This window comes from Lithobates pipiens, unplaced genomic scaffold (assembly GCF_037356315.1).
Source record: "Lithobates pipiens isolate NorthernLeopardFrog02 unplaced genomic scaffold, aLitPip1_a1.2 Scaffold_61, whole genome shotgun sequence".
Lineage (NCBI taxonomy): Eukaryota > Metazoa > Chordata > Amphibia > Anura > Ranidae > Lithobates > Lithobates pipiens.
The window spans coordinates 1,440,571-1,449,417 of NW_027507883.1; positions in this window are offsets into that span (position 1 = coordinate 1,440,571).

Here is an 8,847-nt window from a genome sequence, read left to right on the forward strand (position 1 = left end):
ATATCTCGTTGCAGATGAGCACAAGATGTATGTGTGAAATGCGTCCACATGACCATAGTTTGGTGTCTTTGGTGTTATCTTTGTGAAACAATATAAAAGGCAATCGGAAGTTGTGGATCTGCAGTCATTTCTTTCTTCCTTCTGAATGGAATGATCTGGCTTTGTTCAGGTCTCAGCTTGGCGGGCGGACGTGCCGACTGGTGGCTCAGGTCTACCAGTGGGACAGGAAGAGTGGCTGGAGGGGGGGTTGGATGTCCCCTCTTGAACGGTTTTTAGTCGCATTCTAAAAAAAAAAAAAAGTAACACCTTCAAGCCACGAACGCAAATTTGCATACAGTAAGAGCGACGTTGTGCCCAAATATTGTCCTTTTCCTTTATTTTTATTTTTTTTCCCCACAAATAAAACTTTCCTGGTGCCACCATGGCAGCATACCTGTGATAGCTTCGCCCCGGAGTCCTCCCCTCAGGATAGTTAATAGCTTATAAAAATGACAACATCTCATTTTTTTCCTCATACCCAACGGATAGTGTTTGGACGTATCTTACCTCTGCCCTGGGCAGTTTTCCATCTGGGTTCTGGCCTCTCCCACATGCAGTCCCCGACATCCACAGACCGCCCCCCCCCCACATCCACAGACCGCCCCCTCACATCCTGCACAGACCTGCCCCCACATACTCCACAGGCCGGCCCCCACATCTCCAGACTGGCCCCCGACATACCACTGGCCCCCAACATACCACTGGCCCCCAACATCCACAGACTGGCCCCCGACATCCACAGACTGGCCCCCACATCCACAGACTGGCCCCTAACATCCACAGACTGGCCCCCAAAATCCACAGACTGGCCCCCACATTCACAGACTGGCCCTCGACATCCACAGACTGGCCCCCGACATCCACATACCATGACTGGCCCCCGACATCCGACTGGCCCCCGCTCTGACATCCACAGTGACAGACTGGCCCCCGACATGCCGCCATTGCCGTGCGGAGACATTTAACTGTGGCACCGCCCACTGCACTTTACACTGATACACACACACACTGGCAGCGGGGGTGGGCGGCGCCACAGGTGTAGACCAACTTCTGGTCTTCTTAAAAATGGCGGCCGGCGGAGACATTGTCCTCCCATAGACCTCTAGCGGCCGGCGGCAAAAAAATGGGAAATTCAATTTCTTGGGACAAACCGAATTTCCCGGGACATTTCCCGGGACAAAATTAATTTGGGACAAATGTACTAATCCCGGGAATGTCCCGGGAAATTCGGGACAGTTGGCAACTATGATATATATATAATCAGGGGGGGTGTATGGCCAGGGGGTTTCATGGGATTCTATTGTGCTTTCTTTAGTATTCTGTCCAGTCGCTTTCTGCCCTTGCCTGCCCTGCAATTATGAGTCAGCCGCTGCTAGACCAAGACCCTTCCTTTCTTAGGTAAGGGTTCGTACCTCATGTTTTTTATTTTTATTTTCGTTTTTTTTGTGTTTATCCCAGACTAAAAGAGTGCCTTGCACTATTACTTTCGTTTCAGCCCTATACACAAGAGAACGTCTAATCAGACATCTGGTCATCACAACGGACGCACACGCCCAAGTTCGGCGCACAGCCGCTCAACTAGCTCTCATCATTCTAAGGAAAGAGCAAGATCCAAAAGGCATCGGTCAGCTAGCCCTCCCAGGCAGGTAAAGAGGGAATGTAGGGCGTGATGTGCACCCCCGATGACAGATAAACTGATCTGTAAAGACTGTTTTCAAGCCTGCACAGATCGCGAAAAGGCAGAGGTGGAACAAGTTACAGAGTTGATCAAAAGAGTGGTTAACCACTTGACCACTTGGCACTTAACCACCTCAATACAGGACACTTAAACCCCCTTCCTTCCCAGACCAATTTTCAGCTTTCAGTGCTCTCTTACTTTGAATGACAATTACTCAGTCATGCTACACTGTAACCAAATAAATTTTTTATCATTTTGTTCACACAAATAGAGCTTTCTTTTGGTGGTATTTATTCACCACTTCATTTATTATTTTGTGTAATATAAGCGAAAAAAGAGCGAATTTTTTGAAAAAAAAACAAAATTTTCTACTTTCTCTTTTAAAAGAAACCAAAAAAATCTAATTTTGGCGAAAATTTAGGCCAAAATGTATTCTACTACATGTCTTTGGTAAAAAAAATCCTGATAAGTGTATGATCATTGGTTTGTGTGAAAGTTATAGAGCCTACAAGCCATGCTGTGCATAATTGAAAATGTATCAATCCTAATGCACTGATGGCCTATCTCAGTTCTTGAGGCCCTAAAATGTCAGGACAGTACAATAACCCCCCAAATGACCCCTTTTTGGAAAGAAGACAGTCTGTGGTAATTGGTAAGAGGCGTAGTGAATTTTTTGAAGTTGCAATTTTTTCCCCACAATGCTTTGGAAAATTAAGAAATATATATATATTTTTTTTTTTTCACGAAATTATCATATTTACAAGTTATTTCTCACACATGGTGCAGGCATAATTGCAATTACACCCCAAAATACATTCTGCTATTCGTCCTGAGTATGGAGATACCCCATGTGTCAGACTTTTCCACAGCCTGGCCACATACAGAGGCCCAACATCCATGTAGCACCATCAGGCGTTCTAAAGGCATAAATTAACACATTTCAACACATGAAACACATTTCATTTCCTGAGTACCTATTACATTTTTGAAGGCCCTGGAGCACCAGGACAATGGAATTACCCACAAAGTGACCCCATTTTGGAAAGAAAACAACCCAATGTATATTCTGTGAGGCATAATGAGTCTTTTGAACATATAATTTCTTTCCACAAGTTTTTGGAAAACGTGGAAAGAAAATGAAAACCTATTTTTTTTTCACAAAGTTGTCAATTTAGAAGATCTTTCTAACACATAACATGTACATAGCCAAAATGACACCCCAAAATTCATTCTGCTACTCGTCCTGAGTATGGCGATACCCCATGTGTCAGACTTTTCCACAGCCTAGCAACATACAGAGGCCCAACATCCATATAGCACCATCAGGTGTTCTAAAGGCATAAATTACACATTTCATTTCCTGAGTACCTATTACATTTTTGAAGGCCCTGGAGCACCAGGACAATGGAATTACCCACAATGTGACCCCATTTTGGAAAGAAAACAACCTAATGTATATTCTATGAGGCATAATGAGTCTTTTGAACATGTAATTTCTTTCCACAATTTTTTGGAAAATGTGGAAAGAAAATAAAAACCTATTTTTTTTTCACAAAGTTGTCAATTTAGAAGATCTTTCTAACACATAACATGTACATAGCCAAAATGACACCCCAAAATACATTCTGCTACTCGTCCTGAGTATGGCGATACCCCATGTGTCAGACTTTTCCACAGCCTAGCAACATACAGAGGCCCAACATCCATATAGCACCATCAGGCGTTCTAAAGGCATAAATTACACATTTCATTTCCTGAGTACCTATTACATTTTTGAAGGCCCTGGAGCACCAGGACAATGGAATTACCCACAAAGTGACCCCATTTTGGAAAGAAAACAACCTAATGTATATTCTATGAGGCATAATGAGTCTTTTGAACATGTAATTTCTTTCCACAATTTTTTGGAAAATGTGGAAAGAAAATAAAAACCAATTTTTTTTTCACAAAGTTGTCAATTTAGAAGATCTTTCTAACACATAACATGTACATAGCCAAAATGACACCCCAAAATACATTCTGCTACTCGTCCTGAGTATGGCGATACCCCATGTGTCAGACTTTTCCACAGCCTAGCAACATACAGAGGCCCAACATCCATATAGCACCATCAGGCGTTCTAAAGGCATAAATTACACATTTCATTTCCTGAGTACCTATTACATTTTTGAAGGCCCTGGAGCACCAGGACAATGGAATTACCCACAAAGTGACCCCATTTTGGAAAGAAAACAACCTAATGTATATTCTATGAGGCATAATGAGTCTTTTGAACATGTAATTTCTTTCCACAATTTTTTGGAAAATGTGGAAAGAAAATAAAAACCTATTTTTTTTTCACAAAGTTGTCAATTTAGAAGATCTTTCTAACACATAACATGTACATAGCCAAAATGACACCCCAAAATACATTCTGCTACTCGTCCTGAGTATGGCGATACCCCATGTGTCAGACTTTTCCACAGCCTAGCAACATACAGAGGCCCAACATCCATATAGCACCATCAGGCGTTCTAAAGGCATAAATTACACATTTCATTTCCTGAGTACCTATTACATTTTTGAAGGCCCTGGAGCACCAGGACAATGGAATTACCCACAAAGTGACCCCATTTTGGAAAGAAAACAACCCAATGTATATTCTGTGAGGCATAATGAGTCTTTTGAACATATAATTTCTTTCCACAAGTTTTTGGAAAATGTGGAAAGAAAATAAAAACCTATTTTTTTTTCACAAAGTTGTCAATTTAGAAGATCTTTCTAACACATAACATGTACATAGCCAAAATGACACCCCAAAATACATTCTGCTACTCGTCCTGAGTATGGCGATACCCCATGTGTCAGACTTTTCCACAGCCTGGCCGCATACAGAAGCCCAACATACAAGTACCACCTTCAGGCTTCTAACATACAGTGATGTGAAAAAGTGTTTGCCCCCTTCCTCATTTCCTGTTCCTTTGCATGTTTGTCACACCTAAGTGTTTCGGAACATCAAACCAATTTAAACAATAGTCAAGGACAACACAAGTAAACACAAAATGCAATTTGTAAATGAAGGTGTTTATTATTAAAGGTGAAAAAAAATCCAAACCATCATGGCCCTGTGTGAAAAAGTGATTACCCCCCTTGTTAAAACATACTATAACTGTGGTTGTCCACACCTGAGTTCAATTTCTATAGCCACACCCAGGCCTGATTATTGCCACACCTGTTCACAATCAAGGCATCACTTAAATAGGAACTGCTTGACACAGTAAGGTCCACCAGAAGATCCTTAAAAGCTACACATCATGCCGAGACCCAAAGAATTTCAGGAACAATTGAGAAAGAAAGTAATTGAGATCTATCAGTCTGGAAAGGGTTATAAAGCCATTTCCAAAGCTTTTAGAATCCAGCGAACCACAGTGAGAGCCATTATCCACAAATGGCGAAGACATGGAACAGTGGTGAACCTTCCCAGGAGTGGCCGGCCGCCCAAAATTACCCCAAGAGCGCAGCGACGACTCATCCAAGAGGTCACAAAAGACCCCACAACAACGTCCAAGGAACTGCAGGCCTCACTTGCCTCAGTTAAGGTCAGCGTTCATGCCTCCACCATCAGGAAAAGACTGGGCAAAAATGGCCTGCATGGCAGAGTTCCAAGGAGAAAACCACTGCTGAGCAAAAAGAACATCAAAGCTCGTCTCAATTTCTCCACAACACATCTTGATGATCCCCAAGACTTTTGGGACAACATTCTGTGGACCGATGAGACAAAAGTGGAACTCTTTGGAAGGTGTGTGTCCAAGTATATCTGGCGTAGAAGGAACACTGCATTTCATAAAAAGAACATTATACCAACAGTAAAATATGGTGGTGGTAGTGTGATGGTCTGGGGCTGTTTTGCTGCTTCAGGACCTGGAAGACTTGCCGTGATAAAAGGAACTATGAATTCTGCTGTCTACCAAGAGATCCTGAAGGAGAATGTCCGACCATCTGTTCGTGTACTCAAGCTGAAACGAACTTGGGTTCTGCAGCAGGACAATGATCCTAAACACACCAGCAAGTCCACCACCGAATGGCTGAAGAAAAACAAAATGAAGACTTTGGAGTGGCCTAGCCAAAGTCCTGACCTGAATCCTATTGAGATGTTGTGGTATGACCTTAAAAAGGCCGTTCATGCTCGAAAACCCTCTAATGTAACTGAATTAGGACAATTCTGCAAAGATGAGTGGGCCAAAATTCCTCCAGGACGCTGTAAAAGCCTCATTGCACGTTATCGCAAACGCTTGGTTGCAGTTGTTGCTGCTAAGGGTGGCCCAACCAGTTATTAGGTTTAGGGGGCAATCACTTTTTCACACAGGGCCATGATGGTTTGGATTTTTTTTCACCTTTAATAATAAACACCTTCATTTACAAATTGCATTTTGGGTGCAAAATCCCTTTTGATGGGAAGGCACTCTTTGGAGAAAGACTGGAAAAGGCAATCTCGAGAGTGACAGGAGGGAAGTTGGGGCTACTTTCCCAGGATAGAAGGGTGAGGCATTCACGCGTGGTATCAACAAAATTCCAAGCTTCCAGGAATAGGAATTTCTCCAACTTTAGACAAGGCAGAGACCCCAAAAAGAATTGGAGGAGTACTCAGGCCACGTTTCTAAAGGCAAATAGAGAAGCCTCTCCAATACGCAGGAGGGGACAAAGTCCTTTTGACAAAAGGCCACTGCAGCCAGGTTGAAGCAAAAGGAATTTTGCACCAGTTTTGTTTTGATGCTGCGTCGGCTGCCCATGGCTTTTATAATGTCGTCCTTTGGTACATCTTCTCGGATGACTACTTCAATGTTTTCTGTCCAAACTTTAATGGCATTAGACACCAAGACACACTCCCGCCGCCCTCTGGTGCTTCTAGCGACTCGCCAATACGATCAAAGCCAGAATCTTTTTTTTTTTTTCAGGCTTCCCAGCTTAGAGGTGAGATGCGGGATCTTATTGACCCCATATCTCACTGTAAAGAGGACCTGTCATGCCATATTCCTATTACAAGGGATGTTTACATTCCTTGTAATAGGAATAAAAGTGATCAAAAAATTTATTTTTGGGGAAAAAAAGTCAAACTAAAATAAATAAAGTAAAATGAACAAAAACATTTTTTTTTTTTTAAACCGCCCCTGTCCCCATGTGCTCGCATGCAGAAGCGAACGCATACATAAGTCCCGCCCACATATGAAAACGGTGTTCAAACCACACATGTGAGGTATCGCTGCGAACGTTAGAGCGAGAGCAATAATTCTAGCCCTAGACCTCCTCTGTAACTCAAAACATATAACCAGTAAAAAAAATTTTAATCATCGTCTAAAGTAAGTGAAGGGTACACATTTTTTCTTAATTTTATACATTTATTTTTCTTTAAAGATGCATTTAGCCTTTAACTCCAGGGCACGTTAATCCCATTGGTGGTCAATGGGCAGCATGTCTCCCCTGGGTGGTCAATGATGGGCAGCATGTCTCCCCTTGTATGGTCAATGATGGGCAGCATGTCTCCCTTTGGTGGTCAATGATGGGCAGCACGTCTCCCCTTGGTGCTCAATGATGGGCAGCACGTCTCCCCTTGGTGCTCAATTATGGGCAGCACGTCTCCCCTTGGTGCTCAATGATGGGCAGCACGTCTCCCCTTGGTGGTCAATGAGGATTCACTATTGAGTTGGCCCACCCTTTTGCAGCTACAACAGCTTCAATTCTTCTGGGCAGGCTGACCACAAGGTTTAGGTGTGTGTCTTTGGGAATGTTTGACCATTCTTCCAGGAAGAGCATTTGTGAAGTCAGGCACTGATGTGGACGAGTAGGCTTGGCTCGGGATTCTCTGCTCTAATTCATCCCAAAGGTGTTCTATTGGGTTGAGGTCAAGAATCTGTCCAGCCCAGTTGAAGCTGTTATAACTGCAAAGAGTGTGGCAACTAAATATTGAACCCTATGGACGAAGACTGATATTCCATTAAAGTTTGTGTGTGTTCGTGTGTAAAGGCAGGTGTCCCAATACTTTTGACAATATAGTGTATGTGGAAGGGGGCACTCTGCCACACTCTGATGCAAGGGGGCGATACTCTGCTATAAAGTGGGACTCTGATGTAAGGTGTTGTGGGTGATGCAATGGGCTTTGGGGCGATTCGATGTTCTGGGGAGATGTGATTGGGCGATGGGATTCGATGTGTTGGGGCGAAGCGATTCGATGTGATGCGATGTGCTGCGATGTGCTGGGGGCGATGCGATGTGATGTGCTGGGAGCGATTCGATGTTCTGGGGATATGTGATGCGATTGGGCGATGGGATTCTAGGTGTTGGGGTGAAGCGATTCGATGTGCTGATGCAATTCGATGTGTTGGGGGTGATGCAATGTGCTTTGGGCGTTGCGATGTGCTGGGGGTGATTCGATGTGCTGGGGAGATGTGATTCGATGTGCTGGGGGAGATGCAATTCGATGTGCTGGGGGTGATGCGATTCGATGTGCTGGGGGAGATGCGATTCTATGTGCTGGGAGCAATGTGATGTGCTGGGGCAATGCGATTCGATTTGATGTGCTGGGGGTGATGCGATTCGATGTGTTGCGGGTGATGCAATGTACTTTGGGAGATGCAATGCGCTGGGGGTGATTCGATGTGCTGGGGAGATGCGATTCGATGTGCTGGGGGGAGATGCAATTCGATTTGATGCCATGTGCTGGGGGCGATGCCATGTGCTGGGGTGATGCGATTCGATGTGATGTGCTAGGGGCGATTCCATGTTCTGCGTTTGGGCGATGGGATTCGAGGTGTTGGGGTGAAGCGATTTGATGTGCTGATGCGATTCGATGTGTTGGGGATGATGCAATGTGCTTTGGGCGATGCAATGTGCTTTGGGCGATGCGTTGTGCTGGGGGTGATTCAATGTGCTGGGAGAGTTGCGATTCGATGTGCTGGGGGAGATGTGATTCTATGTGCTGGGGAGATGCGATTCTATGTGCTGGGGGCTGAAAGGTTATGTTAAGCATCCATCTTGTTTCTGTCAGCCATCTTAATATTCACAAACTTCCATTTCACAATATGTACAGTTTGAACACCCCTTTAACTTCTCAGATAACTGTCTCAACATGAGATTCTTCTAACTCGTGTGTTCTC